We start from the raw sequence: 15,713 nt of genomic DNA, 5'->3' as shown, positions 1-15,713 counted from the left end.
CGCAAAAAGATCTTATCGGATCCTCTAGTTAATACATTATGGCATAAAAGGGGAAATAGTAATATACATTATTGTCTTACATACACAAATCATATACTCTATTCATGAAATCAAGGATCACAATATTGCCATCAATGAATTCTAGGGGGGAGGAAGATATGGCATACTTAAAAAGATTCTAGCACATTAAAACACATTAAATGTGCATGGATTACTCAAACAAATTGTTTGGGACCATGTTAAAATTTCTCTATATATGAACCCCAACCACGAATCCATCTTTGTCATCTTAGCTACATAGTTGCTCATTTTACCATAGCAGACGATGAGGAACACCACCTTCGGTCTACTCCTCATCTGCGTGGCCGCATTGCACGCAGATGCATCGCAAGAGGCTCAGCTCAGAAGGTTCATCCGGTCTAGACGGAACAGTAGCAATGCCAACAACATAGATGAACCAAGGGTAGGAATCACTAACACTACCAGTAGCCTCAGAGAGTACTCTACCCATGACATGGCCAATCTGAAAGCCGCCGACAAGATCCATGTGCTACCAGGGCAGCCTAGCGGCACCATCGGCTTAAATCAGTACGGTGGGTACGTGACTGTCCACAAGAAGGATGGCCAGGTGCTCTTCTACTACTTCGTCGAGGCAGCCACCGATGCGGCGGCGAAGCCACTCCTCTTGTGGCTCAATGGAGGTTACCTTGTGACGATCGAAACGCTTTCAATTCAATTGCTGAACCTTTGAGTGCTCTGGTGATAAATACTATGAACGCGTACATGGTGCATTCACAGGTCCTGGATGCTCATCGCTTGGCTACGGAGCAATGATGGAGGTGGGCCCGTTCCGCGTGAACAAGGACAAAAGAACTCTCAGCGAAAACATGCATGCTTGGACCAAAGGTAAGGCCCCGCGCGCAACTGAACTAGTACGATCGATTATAAGATTCAACTTTTGAGATCCTTGCAGTGGCCAACGTGATCTTCCTGGAATCGCCTGTCGGCGTCGGGTTTTCATACTCCAACAAGACCCTTGACTTCCACTTGAGCGGAGATAAGAGTACGGCGGACGACACATTTGTCTTCCTCCTCAACTGGCTCGAGAGGTTCCCGGAGTACAAAGGCCGTCCCTTCTACATCTCCGGGGAGAGCTACGGCGGCCACTATGTGCCACAGCTTGCAGCCACCATCCTCAGCCACAATCTCGAAAATAGTAGTACAAGAACTTCGATAAACCTACAGGGTATCCTGGTACGAGTCCTTAACCGATTATTAATAATAGTTACTCCATTAGTTTACTGTTATCAGGCGTTTTAATTTTTTTATGTGTTTTTCATTCATTTCAGACATATATTAAAATGTCCAAAACATTTTATATTTACGAACAGTGGGAGAATTTCATTCGATTTGTTTTACAGTATGGTGTGTGCATCTCTGTTTTGGTTAATTAGGTTGGCAATCCATACCTTGATGCCAATATGAATGCTAAGGGGGAAGTTGACTATCTGTGGAGCCACGGGATGATATCAGATGAGGCGTGGGCCAGTATCACCAAGAAGTGCAGTTTAGACCAGCGAGGTTACAAAGCATGCGTCACTGATATGCACGGTGCTGATCAATCTAACATCGATCCCTACGACATATATGCATCGGTTTGCCTGGAAGGGCCAATTGAAACACAGTACCCCAGCCGCTATGTAAGAGAGCGCCACTGAATTACAAAGAGTCACACACCTACTACGTACCTTGATAAATACAGTACGTTTTGCTCTAAATTTTGCAGACACCGAGGTCGTATGATATTTGCAGCGATCGTTACGTATACGTGTACCTCAATGATCCTCGGGTGCAAAAGGCTTTGCATGCTAGACCAACAGAGTGGACGCACTGCACTTCGTAAGATTTCTTAACCGGGATCGGACAGACCACGCTGTTTATGATAAAACAAAATAAAATAAGCTACGCTTAACTAACGCTCTAAGTATTTTTGCAGCGAAATTGCTTGGATGGATGCACCGGCCTCGATGGTGCCAACGCTTAAATGGCTGATAGAGCAGCACCTGCCCGTGTGGCTGTACAGGTAACTAACGTGCCAAATCCCACGCTGAAACCGCAAGTAATATATGCATCTAGCCGTCTGCCCGGTCTGCCGGAGTGTGTGACGGAGACATGTGCGTTTTCAGCGCGACTTTGACTCCGTATGCCCGTTCATCGCCACGAGGTACACCATCAAGGACCTCGGCCTCAACGTCACGGAGCCATGGCGCCCATGGATAGTGAACGAGCGCGATGAGGTAAATTGAACATGCATGGCTAGATGTCCTGATTTGCTTGAAATTCTTTGCTCGTCGCTAGTGTGATGATAATTCGACCGTGCTTTGTGGCAGGTTGGAGGGCACGTTCAGGGATACACGGGGGGGTTGGTGTTTGCAACTGTGAGGGCAGCCGGGCACGCGGTCCCATCCCACCAGCCCGAGGCAGCGCTCGTGCTGGTCAGCTCCTTCCTGAATGGAACGCTTCCCCCGAGCGATAAGTGGTGGTGACATGTGAACCGAGTAGAAACCGTGCATGAAATGCTTGAGCACCACACACTAGGTGTCGTGCAGGGTGCAGTCATGTACTCCCTCCGTTTCCTTTTCTAGTGCGTATTAGTTTTTTTTGCAAAATTCATCAATGTAGTGCGTGCATGTAGCCTAAGCCTCGCTTGGACGAATTTACCCTTTGACAGAAATCACAGGAAGCGCAGCAGCGGGCGCACATGGGATGGGTCAGAACGCATGCAGGGTTAGTCTTGTACAAACCACATATTCAGCGCATCCATTGGTATAAGAGCTGAAAACTATGCGCATTATAAAAAGGTAAGTACACCTAAAGTATTAGAACTTGCACGCGACGGCCAGTTTGGTGCATAAACTTGTAAATTACACGGTTTCAATCATCAAACTTGCAAGGACGTGCAAATATGGTCATAATTCCGGTATGCGGGTGTATCCGCTGCGTGCGTAGCAGGGCAGCTTGGCCGGGGCCCACATGTCAAATTGTCAATGACTAAGAGCAGGGAGACGTTGGGCGAGACATGCGTGATCTTTTTTTTTACACAAAACACCCTCAACTTTTATTTAATTATGCATAAAAGCTGGTGAACTACGATCACAGACTGGTGGGTCCCAGATAATCAACGAACAGTGTAAATGAATTTGGACTATTGTTTTTTTGTGCAGATAAAATCCGAGAAAAATGTGACAATTTTTTTGCGAGGGTATAAAGAGTTTTATTCCATAAGAATAGGGTTACAATTGAAAGGCAAAAGTTCCTTATGCACGATGGTCCACGATCTAGCCATACATCAGTCGCATTTTCAATACGACTATACAAAGCCAACCGTTCTGCTAAATTCTGATTTTTGTAAACCAACCGGCCAACCATCCGTTTCTGCTAGCTATGGAGGGGTATGCCTAATTATATCAGCCGAACAACAACAGTGAGTGAGTTATATGCACCGACTTGGGCTAACGAGCAAACCGAGTTGGACATCCAAACTGATCAAACAAAGGCAGCGGGTGGTAATGATGTGCAATGTCCTCATCAGACCTCACTACCTGGAAAAAGAAGCACACAATTCCTTTGAGATGGCAAGACGCCCGAAAGGTGCATGTTAATTTGGGTTCGTTCCGTGTTTCTTTGGTCAGTCGAGGGTTTGCATGTTTTCTTTGCCTGCCCGGTGTCCACTGTTGGCTCCACCTGGTTGCCTCTTATATTCGTCGCTTAGGTTAATGATGAGGTCGTGTCGGTCCATTGGTTAGTTGAATCGCAACGGTCGCTCCAAGGTGCATCAGGAGCAAAGTCCACATTCGAGGAAGCGTGCGAGTACCCTTGTATGGTCAGGGCTCCCGCCTGCGGCGGCATGGACATCGGCGGCGATCGAATTCGTCGGGCCGAGGAGCGCCGGCAAGAGACATTGGGCCACGTATTGGTTTGTATTAATCGTTTTATTTGCGAAATTGTTTTGAACGGAAGAAAATGGTATGATGATTTGGATGTATGCCACGTGTCCCGGGAGCACCGATGGGAGCAAGGCGCGCAAGCAGGCAAGCCACACCCTTGTTTAATTGCGCAAAAAGATCTTATTGAATCATCTAGTTAATACATCATGGCATAAAAGAGGAAATAGTAATACACATTATTGTCTTCCTTACACAAATCGTATACTACTCAAGGATCACAATATTGTCATCAATGAATTCTAGGGGGTAGGAAGATATGGCATTAAAGCACATTAAATGTGCATGGATTAAAGCACATTAAATGTGCATGGATTACTCAAACAAATTGTTGGGGACCATGTTAAAATTTCTCTATATATGAACTCCAACCATGAATCCATCTTCGTCATTTTAGCTCTACTCATTTTACCATAGCAGACTATGAGGAACACCCCCTTGGGTCTGCTCCTCCTCGTCTGCGTGGCCGCGTTGCATGCAGATGCATCGCAAGAGGCTCAGCTCAAAAGGTTCATCCGGTCTAGACGGAGCAGTAGCAATGCCAACACCATAGATGAACCAAGGGTAGAAATCACTACCACTACCAGTAGCCTCAGAGAGTACTCTGTCCATGACCTGGCCAATTTGAAGGCCGCCGATAAGATCCATGTGCTGCCGGGGCAGCCTAGCGGCACCACCGGCTTAAATCAGTACGGCGGGTACGTGACCGTCCACGAGAAGAACGGCCGAGCGCTCTTCTACTACTTTGTCGAGGTAGCCAGCGACGCGGCGGCGAAACCACTCCTCCTGTGGCTCAATGGAGGTTAGTTTGTTACGATCGAAATGCTTTCAATTCAATTGTTGAACCTTTGAGTGCTCTCTGGTGATAGATACTATCAATCTTACATGGTGCACTCACAGGTCCTGGATGCTCATCACTTGGCTACGGGGCGATGACGGAGGTGGGCCCGTTCCGCGTGAACAAGGACAAAAGAACTCTCAGCGAAAACTTGCATGCCTGGACCAAAGGTAAGGCGCTGCGCGCAACTGAATTAGAACTACAATCTATTGTACGATCCGACTTGTAAGATCCTTGCAGTTGCCAATGTGCTTTTCTTGGAATCTCCTGTCGGTGTTGGGTTTTCGTACTCCAACACGACCTCTGAATACGACTTGAGCGGGGACAAGAGGACGGCCGGCGATGCGTTTGTCTTCCTCCTCAACTGGCTCAAGAGGTTCCCGGAGTACAAAGGCCGCCCCTTCTACATCTCTGGGGAGAGTTACGCCGGCCACTATGTGCCGCAGCTCGCGGCCACCATCTTCGGCCACAATCTCAACAGTAGTACAAGAACTTCCATAAACCTACGGGGTATCCTGGTACGAGTCATTAATCGATTATTAATAATAGTTACTCCAGTCCATCCCTTGTGTTTTAACTTTTTTCTTATTCAAATGTATATATACAGATTTTAGTGTATTTGTTCATTCATTTTGGTGGGTATGCAGTTCATATTAAATATCTAAAACATCTTATATTTACGAAAAGAGGGAGTATTACATAGTTTCATTCTATTTTTTTTAACAGTATAGTGAGTGCATCTCTGTTTTGGTTAATTAGGTCGGCAATCCGTACCTTGATGCCAAACTATCAGTGGGGCCACGGATTGATATCAAATGAGGTGTGGGCCAATATCACCGAGAACTGCCATTTAGACAAGCCAGGTTACACAGCATGCGTTGAACATATGATCGATGGCACTCATGCTAACATCGATGCGTACGACGTATATGAACCGGTTTGCATGGAAGGGCCAACTGAAACACAGCACCACAGCCGCTATGTAAGAGAGCGCCACTGAATTATAAGAGCCACACACCTACTACCTTTGATAAATACAGTACGTTTTGCTCTAAATTTTGCAGATACCGAGGTCGTATGATATTTGCAGCGATCGTTACGTATACGCATACCTCAATGATCCTCGGGTGCAAAAGGCTTTGCATGCTAGATCGCAAGAGTGGCAACACTGCTCGTAGGATTTCTTAACTGGGATCGGAGAAACTAGAAAATACGTACGTTTGCAGCAAAAAAAACTGCCCTTAACTAACGCTCTAGTATTTTTGCTGCGAAATTATTTGGATGGATGCACCGGCCTCGATGGTGCCGACGCTCAAATGGCTGATAGAGCACCACCTGCCCGTGTGCTGTACAGGTAATTAACATGCCAAATCCCACACTAAGCCGCAAGTAAGTACAGTATATATATGCATCTGGTCGTCTGGTCTGCCAGAGTGTGTGTGTGTGTGTGTGTGTGTGACGGAGAGATGTATGTTTCCAGCGGCGACTTTGACTCCGTATGCCCGTTCATCGCCACGAGTTACACCATCAAAGACCTCGGCCTCGACGTCACGGAGCAATGGCGCCCGTGGATAGTAAAGGATGAGGTAGAATTATTGAGCATGCATGGCGACGTGTCCTGATTTGCCTGCAAGTCTTTGCTCGTTGCCACTCTGATAATCCTGCCGTGCTTTGTTGCAGACTGGAGGGTTCGTTCAGGGATACGCGGGTGGGTTGGTGTTTGCAACTCTGAGGGCAGCCGGGCACGCGGTCCCGTCCTACCAGCCCGAGGCAGCGCTCACGCTGGTCAGCTCCTTCCTGAATGGAACACTTCCCCCGCGTGATGAGGGTGCATGAACGCTTCCTCAATGGAATGCTTGAGCACCGCACACTGGGTGTCATGCAGGGTGCTGCCATGTACTCCCTCTGTACTGAAATATTTGTTGTTGGGAAAAACTAGTACAAGTTCCGCAGCAACAAGTATTATGATACAGAAAGAGTAGTATCATACTCCCTCCATTTCAAAATATAGTGTGCCCGCGCTTCCTGAGATCCAACTTTGACCATAAATTTAACCAACGAGACCAACTGCGGCGGACGAAAAAATTATATAATTGAAAACTTTTTTTAAATACGAATTCACTGATATAATTTTTGCTCCCGTCGCAATCGGTCTTAGTAGTTAAATTTACGGTCAAAGTTGAAGCACGGAGATAGAAGAAGCACTACATTGTGGAATGGAGGGAGTAGGAGTAATTATTATGACGAGATCTTACATGTGAAAAGGGAGGTAAGAGGGAGCATGTTACAAAACCTCGAGATGAAAATGGGGTGTGGGTTGAAGAGAAGAATGGTGTATGTAATCTGACGACCGAATTCTTTCAAAATTTGTGCGCCAAAGACAATGACGTCACTCCTAATGAGTTGATTAACCTTATTCCCATAAATGTTAGCTATCTCATGAATGATTTCCTCACAAGGCTCTTTACGGAGAAGGAGGTGAGTGATGCTCTTTTCCAATCGCAAAAAAAAGATACATTTTTTTTGAGACAAAAAAAGATACATGTACCTCAATGATTGTCGGGTGCAAAAGGCTTTGCATGCTAGACCGACAGAGTGGACACATTGCACTTCGTAAGATTTCTTAACTGGGATCGGACAGACGACTCATCAAATTACTTTGGAGAACGATTCATATAGCCTTCAACATTAATCTTTCAGTTGATATTGAGTCGTTGTTTGAAACGTGGTTAGCTGGGGTTGAACATACTACTGCGGCTCGTATTCGGATTGGATTATGTGGGCTATATGGAACTGTAGGAATAATTTGATTTTTAGCAGACTACACACTTTAACTTTCTTGCAAGTCATCTTCAGAGCTACCGCATGAATCCGTACGTGGTCCTTACTCACTCCTATGAACTCCAGGAAGCCTTTGGTTACTGGGTGCAACCAGTGAGAGGTGGTAGCATGGGCTATATTCAACCGATTCGGATGGCGGCCCGCATAAGAGGATATGAGTCTAGGAAGCTTATCCTTCATATTGCCGTACCGGTTGTGATTGTCAGCATGTGCTTTTCTTTTATACTTTTGCTTCGCTCCGCTTGCGAGCTGTAATACTTTTATGACTTTGTGATACTTCCTAGATTTTTTAATAAGATGGTTGCATGTATCGTCATGATGCAGAGGCCGGGGGTACACCTTCATTTTTTTTTAGAAAGCTGCCCTGGCCTTAAGTAATGCTCTCAGTATTTTTGTTGCGAAATTATTTGGATGGATGCACCGGCCTCGATGGTGCCGACGCTCAAATGGCTGATAGAGCAGCACCTGCCTGTGTGGATGTACAGGTGAGTAACATGCCAAATCCCATGCTGAACCGCAAGTAAGTATATATATGCATCTGTGCATCTGGTCGTCTGGCCTGCCAGAGTGTGTGACGGACGGAGACATGTTTTCAGCGGCGACTTTGACTCAGTATGCCCCTTCATTGCCACGAGGTACATCATCAAGCAATGGTGGAGCTTGAGCAAAATTTAAAAAGAGGCCATGACTCGAGAGGAACAAATTAATATGTCATGAGGGGCTAATCATTTGTTAAAACACTAATTAGGCCTAAAAGCTAGCATGCTCTTTAATAAATGCCAAAACAGGCACGCAGGCTAGCTGTTGCTGATCCGACATCGGCGGCTGGTGGATCTCGGCCGTTGGCTTCGTCATGTGTGGAACATGAAGGCGCAACGGGTGAACCCTAATTTCGATCGTACCTTCGCTGCCGTCGTCGCCTCTCCTAAGATGACGTGCGGCGACCCTTCTGCGCTGCCGGGCATCACCACCGGCCAGCAGCCCTTGCAGCCCCCTGCTTCTTCCCAGCCGGTTTCTTCTCCGACAGGCGGCGCGCCTGGCTTCACTCCGGGTGTCTATCAACCGGTGCAGGCCGCGCAGCCGTATGGGACGCCGGGGGGTTTTGTGCCGGCACAACAGCCTCAAATTCAGCAACAGCCTATGCAGCAGCCATCAACGTATCAACCTCACTTTCAGCAGCCTTTCTTCGCCGCCCCGGGTCAGTACATGCATCAGCAGCCGGTTCTTCTTCAGCCGTCGCCTGGTTATATGCAGCAGCAACAGTTCCAGCCCATGCAACACCCTGGTTCAGCCGGTATGCAGATGGCGGCCGGTTTCAACGCCCGAGTGCCACAAAATCAGGCCACCGCCGATGCCCAAGCAGGCGCTCGCCCTCGGAAGCCAAAGGGCGGCAAGGGTGGTCGCCCCAAGACTCACCAGGGAGCTGCTGTACCTCCTACCTCTATTCCACCGGCGGCACCTGCGATGCCGACATTGGTACAGGTGCCCGCTGCTTCGTCTATGATGGCAATGGGGTATGGGCAGAACACCCCGTTGCAGGTCAGCGCATTACACCAGCAGCCTACCATTCAATCTTCTGGGGCAACCGACGGGATAGCTGATGCTAAGAAAGTATGGTGCTCGAAGTGCCAATCTGCAGGGCACACAAATGATGATTGCGAGACACAGTAGTACTGCTTCATTTGTAACAAGTATAACCATCCGATGACCACGCAGCGCTGCCCTGCTCTCAAGTTGCCGAAGCCGGTGGCGATGTTATGCGGTTATGGAACTGAAAGTATGGCTTTTTTCTAGATGCCTGACAATGTCTGCAGGGAGGATCTTGCACCACATGATTCACTGACGGCGTTGGTATCTATTTCTGGTGGCTCTATTACTCCCAGTATCGTGGAGGCAGAGGTTGCTAAAATTGCTCAGTACCAGCAACAGTGGACGTGGGAGGCTATACCGCATGGCAAGGACGCTTTTCTCATGTCCTTTCCGAGTGAGGAGGTCTTACAGAGGGTGACGGGCTTCGCAGTATTTATCAAATCTCACAATGTCACTATCGAGTTTAAGCCATGGAATTCAGAGAAGATACCACACCGCTTCGAGCTAATTCCTATTTGGGTTCATGTGCATGGGGTGCCTCATGCTCTCCAACACTTCTTGGGGCTTTGGGCAGTCGGCTCGGTGATTGGTTCTACTCTTGATGTTGATCTACTTTGTTTGCGCCGGAGAGGAATTGTTCATATCCAGGTAGCGGTACTAAACCTTGATTCTTTCAAAAGTAGCACACTTGACTCTCTTTCTTCTGACATGGTGGTTCAAAGGAAAGGTTATGAGTTCCGGTACAGTCTTGAAGAAGCGGACTTTCGCGTTGATAGTGACTTTGTACCTCGAGTCTGGGAGCACGGCGATGATCCAGGGGGCGACAAGGGGCATGACAGGGAGGACTCTGTGAGGAACAATGATACAAGCAAGAGGCCCAAACCCACTTCATCATCCAACAATTCCTCGGACCCTACTTCATCGGGTAGTGTGGTTCCTATGCAGATGACCTCCATCGTCACACCTACGAGCTCTCATCGAGGCTTACCCGCCATGGCTGCTCCATCGCCATTAAGGGGCCTTCTTCCTCGGGGTCAGATACTTCGTCTAGGGCTGCTTCTCCTACGACGGCAGAGCCACGGCCCTCGACGCCGCCACCTTCGACTTGCTGGTCGCCACCGCCTAACCCCCATGTGGGGTCTTGCGGGCGCCCCGTGCCAGAGGGAACCGCTCCTTCGCCGTCATCATCGCCCACTCTTGCTTCTCCGACTCGACGTGGTGGTGTGATATTCTCCCCATCCGTGCGAGCTAGCCAGGAGTCTGCCATGGCGGTGCTTCGCGCGTTATCTTCAACTCCTCTGTCACAGGGAGGGGTGCCGTCTCCCGGGCTTGAGGAGGCTGAGGAGCAGCCTTCTCTATCTTCTTCATCGCTGTAGAAGCCCACCACGCCTTGCAGAGTCGAGGTGATGGGCTCCGAGACCGATGTCACTCCTTCACCGCTGAGGCGCAGCGGGCGTCATCAGGTAGGGGCTGACGGATCAGCAACCACCGACGAGGACACTATGATGAAGGCCATGCGTAGGACTGCTGCACGTAACCTCGACTTCGAAGGTACCCCCTCTCGTAAATCTTTTATGTTTTGTGATAATTCCAAAGTATCTTCAAATATTACTAGACTTGGGGTGTCACTAGGACGTAATGACAATGAGATAGATTTTTCGGTCAAGGCTCTAAAACAAGTGGAGTTCGACCGGCTTACGGTTTCTCCAAAGTTATCGAGTTTTGTCGACCCTCTAGTGTCAGATGAGGAGGTGGAGGATGCTGATGCCAGCCATGAAGGCAAGCTTCTCTCTCATTTGATTAAAGACATGACTGAAGTAGACCTTGACGACACTGTACGTGACACTACGCTTTTTGAGCTTGTCGCGACAGTGCGCAAGAACAAGTTTAACTCAGCAAAGAAAAGAGGGCGCCCTTCTAAGAAAGTAAAGGTCTCTAAACATAAAGTTGGTTCAGCATGAGAGGCATGTTCTCGAATAGCAGAGGTCTTGGCGACTCGGCTAAACACAAACACATTGCCGATTGTGTAAAGGATCATTCGTTGGACTTTGTGGCTATCACCGAGTCGGGTAAACGTGATTTTCCAACACGAGATCTAGAGCACTTTTCCTGTGGTTTTGATTACGAATGGCACGTCTTACCGCCGACAGGGAGGTCTGGGGGAATTTTTCTAGGTATTAACTCTACATACTTACAAATATTGTCCATGTCTAACGGGGAGTATCATATTAAATTCCACCTTCGAAATAAGTCCGACAACTTCATCTGAAGCCTGGTGGTTGTATATGGCGCCGCTCAAGAGGAATTTAAGTCTGCATTTCTAAAAGAATTAGTCAACACTTGTCGAGACAATCCCCATCCCATGTTAATCGGGGGGGGGGGGATTTAATATCCTTCGATATCAACAGGAAAAAAACAATGATCGGTTTGACACTAGGTGGCCTTTCCTCTTTAATGCTGTTATTGACAGCCTGGATCTGAGGGAGATCACGATGTCTGGTCGTCAGTATACCTGTGCCAATAACCGATCGGTGCCAACCTTTGAAAAACTAGACCGGGTGCTAGTTACCACTGATTGGGAATATAAATATCCCCTAGCCTCGGTTCGGGCACTAGAAAGAATTGAGGCCTTATCGGATCACGCTCCATTGCTAACCGATTTTGGACAACCAATCCCATGTTCTAATCGTCATCAGTTTAAATTTGAACTGGGATGGCTCACTAGAGAGGGATTTCATGAGCTGGTTAAGAAGGTGTGGGCGCGCCAGCCTCGCGGTAACACACCCATTCAACGATAGAATAATCGAATCCACGCCTTGCGTCGATTCCTTCGAGGATGGGCCAAACATACTGCTGGTATTTACAAAAAAGAAAAAAATGTGATTGTCTACTTAATTGATACCCTTGATAAAATTGCGGAGGTGAGGCCTCTGTTTGCTGTTGAGATTGAACAAAAAAGTAGTCTTAACGAGCAGATTGCCCGCTTACTACGCGAGGAAGAGATTAAATGGTACCAACGTAGTAAGGCGGACTCGCTGGTGCAAGGTGATGATAATACAAAATACTTTCAAATGCTAGCCAATGGCAGGCATAGAAAGAAGCGTATATTCGCCCTTGACCAGGAGGAAGGCCGAATAGAGGGGGAAGTACCACTTAGAAATTTTATTACTAAGTTTTACAAAGACCTTTTTGGGCCTTCAGCTGAAACTAATTTTCAGTTGGACGAATTTGTTACTCATGACATTACTCAAGTAACAGAAGCGGAAAATGAATTCCTAACCTCTCCGTTTTCTGAGGAGGAAATTCGAGCTACTGTGTTTCAGATGGAACACAACAAGGCACCGGGACCGGATGGCTTTCCCGTAGAGTTCTATCAATGCTTTTGGGATGTGATTAAGGCAGACTTGGTTCAGTTGTTTAACCAACTGCATTCTGAGGACCTTGATATCTCTCATTTAAACTTTGGGGAAATTATCCTATTGCCTAAGATTAAGGAGGCTAGACATATTCAACAATATCGACCGATTTGTCTCCTGAATGTAAGTTTTAAATTTTTTACGAAGCTAGTGACTAATCGATTGAATGGTGTAGCTGATCATATCGTAAAACCCACTCAAACAACATTTATGCAAGGACGAAACATATTAGATGGAGTGGTCGTCCTGCACGAAACTGTACATGAACTGCACCGGAAAAAGTTGAACGGTGTCATTCTTAAAATTGATTTTGAGAAAGCCTACGACAAAGTTAAGTGGCCCTTCCTGTTGCAAACCTTGCGCATGAAGGGATTTTCACAAAAATGGTGTTGCTGGGTAGAGAGCTTTGTCTCTGGAGGTAGTGTGGCCATAAAAGTTAACGACGACGTTGGCAACTACTTTCAGACACGTAAGGGGCTTCGTCAAGGTGACCCCGCATCTCCCATTCTGTTTAACATAGTCGCTGACATGCTAGCTACCCTTGTTGAGCGGGCTAAGCTGGATGGTCAAATTAGTGGAGTCATTCCGCACTTGGTAGAAGATGGTCTATCCATTCTACAATATGCGGATGACACGATACTATTCTTGGATCATGATTTAGATAAGGCACGAAATCTCAAGCTGCTCTTATGTGCTTTTGAGGAACTTTCAGGCCTCAAAATTAATTTTCATAAAAGCGAACTTTTTTGCTTTGGCAATGCTGCAGAATCAGCACCAGAATATGCCGAGATTTTTGGATGCCAGCTTGGGCGGTTTCCGATTCGGTATCTGGGTATTCCCATACACTATCGGCGGTTAACTATCGCTGAGTGGAGGCATGTGGAAGAGAGACTTGAGAAACGATTAGCCAGTTGGAAGGCCAAACTCTTGTCTTATGGGGGCCGACTGATCTTGATCAATTCCATCCTAAGCAACATGGTTTTATATATGTTGTCATTCTTCCACCTGCCGAAAGGGGTTCTACAATGGCTAGATTACTTTAGATCCAGATTTTTTTGGCAGTGTGATAACGAAACAAAGAAATATCGACTTGCTAGGTGGAGCGTATTATGCAGACCTAAAAGTCAGGGGGGCCTGGGAATCCAAGACCTTGAGATTAAAAATATCTCTCTTCTCAGCAAGTGGGTTTATAAACTACTCACTGAAAATGGAGTATGGCAGTAAATCATTCGCAATAAGTATATGGGATCCAATGCCATTTCTCAACTACATTAGAAACCTGGGGATTCACATTTTTGGAGTGGTGTCATGAAGGCCAAGGAATTCTTCTTTCAATTTGGGACCTTCTCGGTTAGGGACGGTTCTCAGATTCGTTTCTGGGAAGATACCTGGCTAGGGAACAACTCACTAATGGTGCAATATCCGAGCTTGTACCGGATTGTTAGACATAAATTCGTCACGATCAAACAAGTCTTAGGACAAGAAAACCCCGATATTTCTTTTCGTAGGGATCTTTTGGGCACTCGCCTGACAGCATGGAATGAATTACTCACTTGTCTGGAGGACATTCAATTGTCAAATGAGCCGGACACTTTTTGATGGAATTTGCATCAGAATGGTAAATTTTCGGTTAAATCCATGTATGATGCAATGGTCCATTGTGATGTTCCAGTTGATAATAGAAAATTGTGGAAGCTAAAAATCCCTCTAAGAGTGAAGATATTCCTTTGGTTTCTAAACAAAGGAGTCATCCTAACTAGAGATAACCTCACACGACGAAACTGGCACGGGTCCAAGACATGTGTCTTTTGCCAACATGACGAGACTATCAAACATTTATTTTTTGAGTGCAAGTTCGCTCGGGCAGTTTGGGCCATGGTCCAAGTAGCTTCCAATTTATACCCACCACGTAGTGCACGAAATATGTTCGGCAACTGGTTGCGGGGTATTGATAAACAATTTTCTGCACATATTCTTGCGGGAGCGGCGGCCTTATGCTGGGCAATGTGGCTTACCAGGAATTATGTGGTTTTTAACAATAAATGTGTCTCATCTCCTATGCACGTTATCCATGTTTGTACACGATGGCTCCGTACATGGTCTATCCTACAGAAGCCGAAGGACAGGGACCTTTTTATGATGGCGTCTACACGGCTAGAGTGTACGGCTAGGGAGGTTTTGTACCCACATGGATGGCGGTGTGATTTACGGATAGGATCTACCGTTTCTTAGGATGGACACGTTTTATTGCTTAGCATTGTATCGAATTATTTTAATTTTAGGGTGGTCTGGACTTTTTGGCTGTGTGCATCTAGCTATGCAGAGGCCGGGCTTTCTTTCAATATGATTGTATCACCTCGATATATCTATTCAATGAAAAGTCCTTTATCGAAAAAAAGGGGGGGGGGATTGCCCCCTTTGGTCTACACTAAGCTCCGCCAATGCCATCAAGAACCTCGGCCTCAACGTCACGGAGCCATGACGCCCATGGATAGTAACGAGCACGATGGGGTAAACTGAATATGCATGGCTAAATGTCCCGATTTGCTTGAAATTCTTTGCTCGTCGCCAGTGTGATAATTCGGCAATGTCTGTCACCGTTCCCTTACTTTGCAATCTTTTACTTTCCGTTCTATAAACCAAAAATACTAAAAATATTACTTTATCGTTTATCATCTCTATCAGATCTCACTTGGCGAATAACTGTAAAGGGATTGACAACCCCTTTGTCACGTTGGTTGCAAGTTCGTGTTTGTTTGTGCAGGTATTCGGTGGCTTGTTGCGTAATCTCCTACTAAATTGATACATTGGTTCTCAAAACCGAGGAAAATACTTACACTACTTTGCCGCATCACCTTTTCCTCTTCAAGGAAAAAACCAACGTAAGCTCAAGAAGTAGCAAGAAGGATTTCTGGCGTCGTTGCCGGGGAGATCTACACCAAGCCAAGACATACCAAGTACGCATCATAAACTCTCATCTCTCGCATTACATTATTCGTCATTCGCCTCTCGTTTTTCTCTCCC

General features: G+C 46.7%; 1 pseudogene; it reads left to right on the top strand.

The window, feature by feature from the left end:
- The first annotated feature begins 325 nt into the window (after positions 1-325).
- Positions 326-5,842, top strand: LOC119299615 (annotated as a pseudogene).
- The last annotated feature ends 9,871 nt before the right edge of the window (positions 5,843-15,713 follow it).

This window comes from Triticum dicoccoides, chromosome 5A (genome assembly GCF_002162155.2).
Source record: "Triticum dicoccoides isolate Atlit2015 ecotype Zavitan chromosome 5A, WEW_v2.0, whole genome shotgun sequence".
Classification (NCBI taxonomy): Eukaryota; Viridiplantae; Streptophyta; class Magnoliopsida; order Poales; family Poaceae; genus Triticum; species Triticum dicoccoides.
Note: the sequence above shows the minus strand (reverse complement) of the source record. Positions and strands in the feature narration are given on the sequence as shown.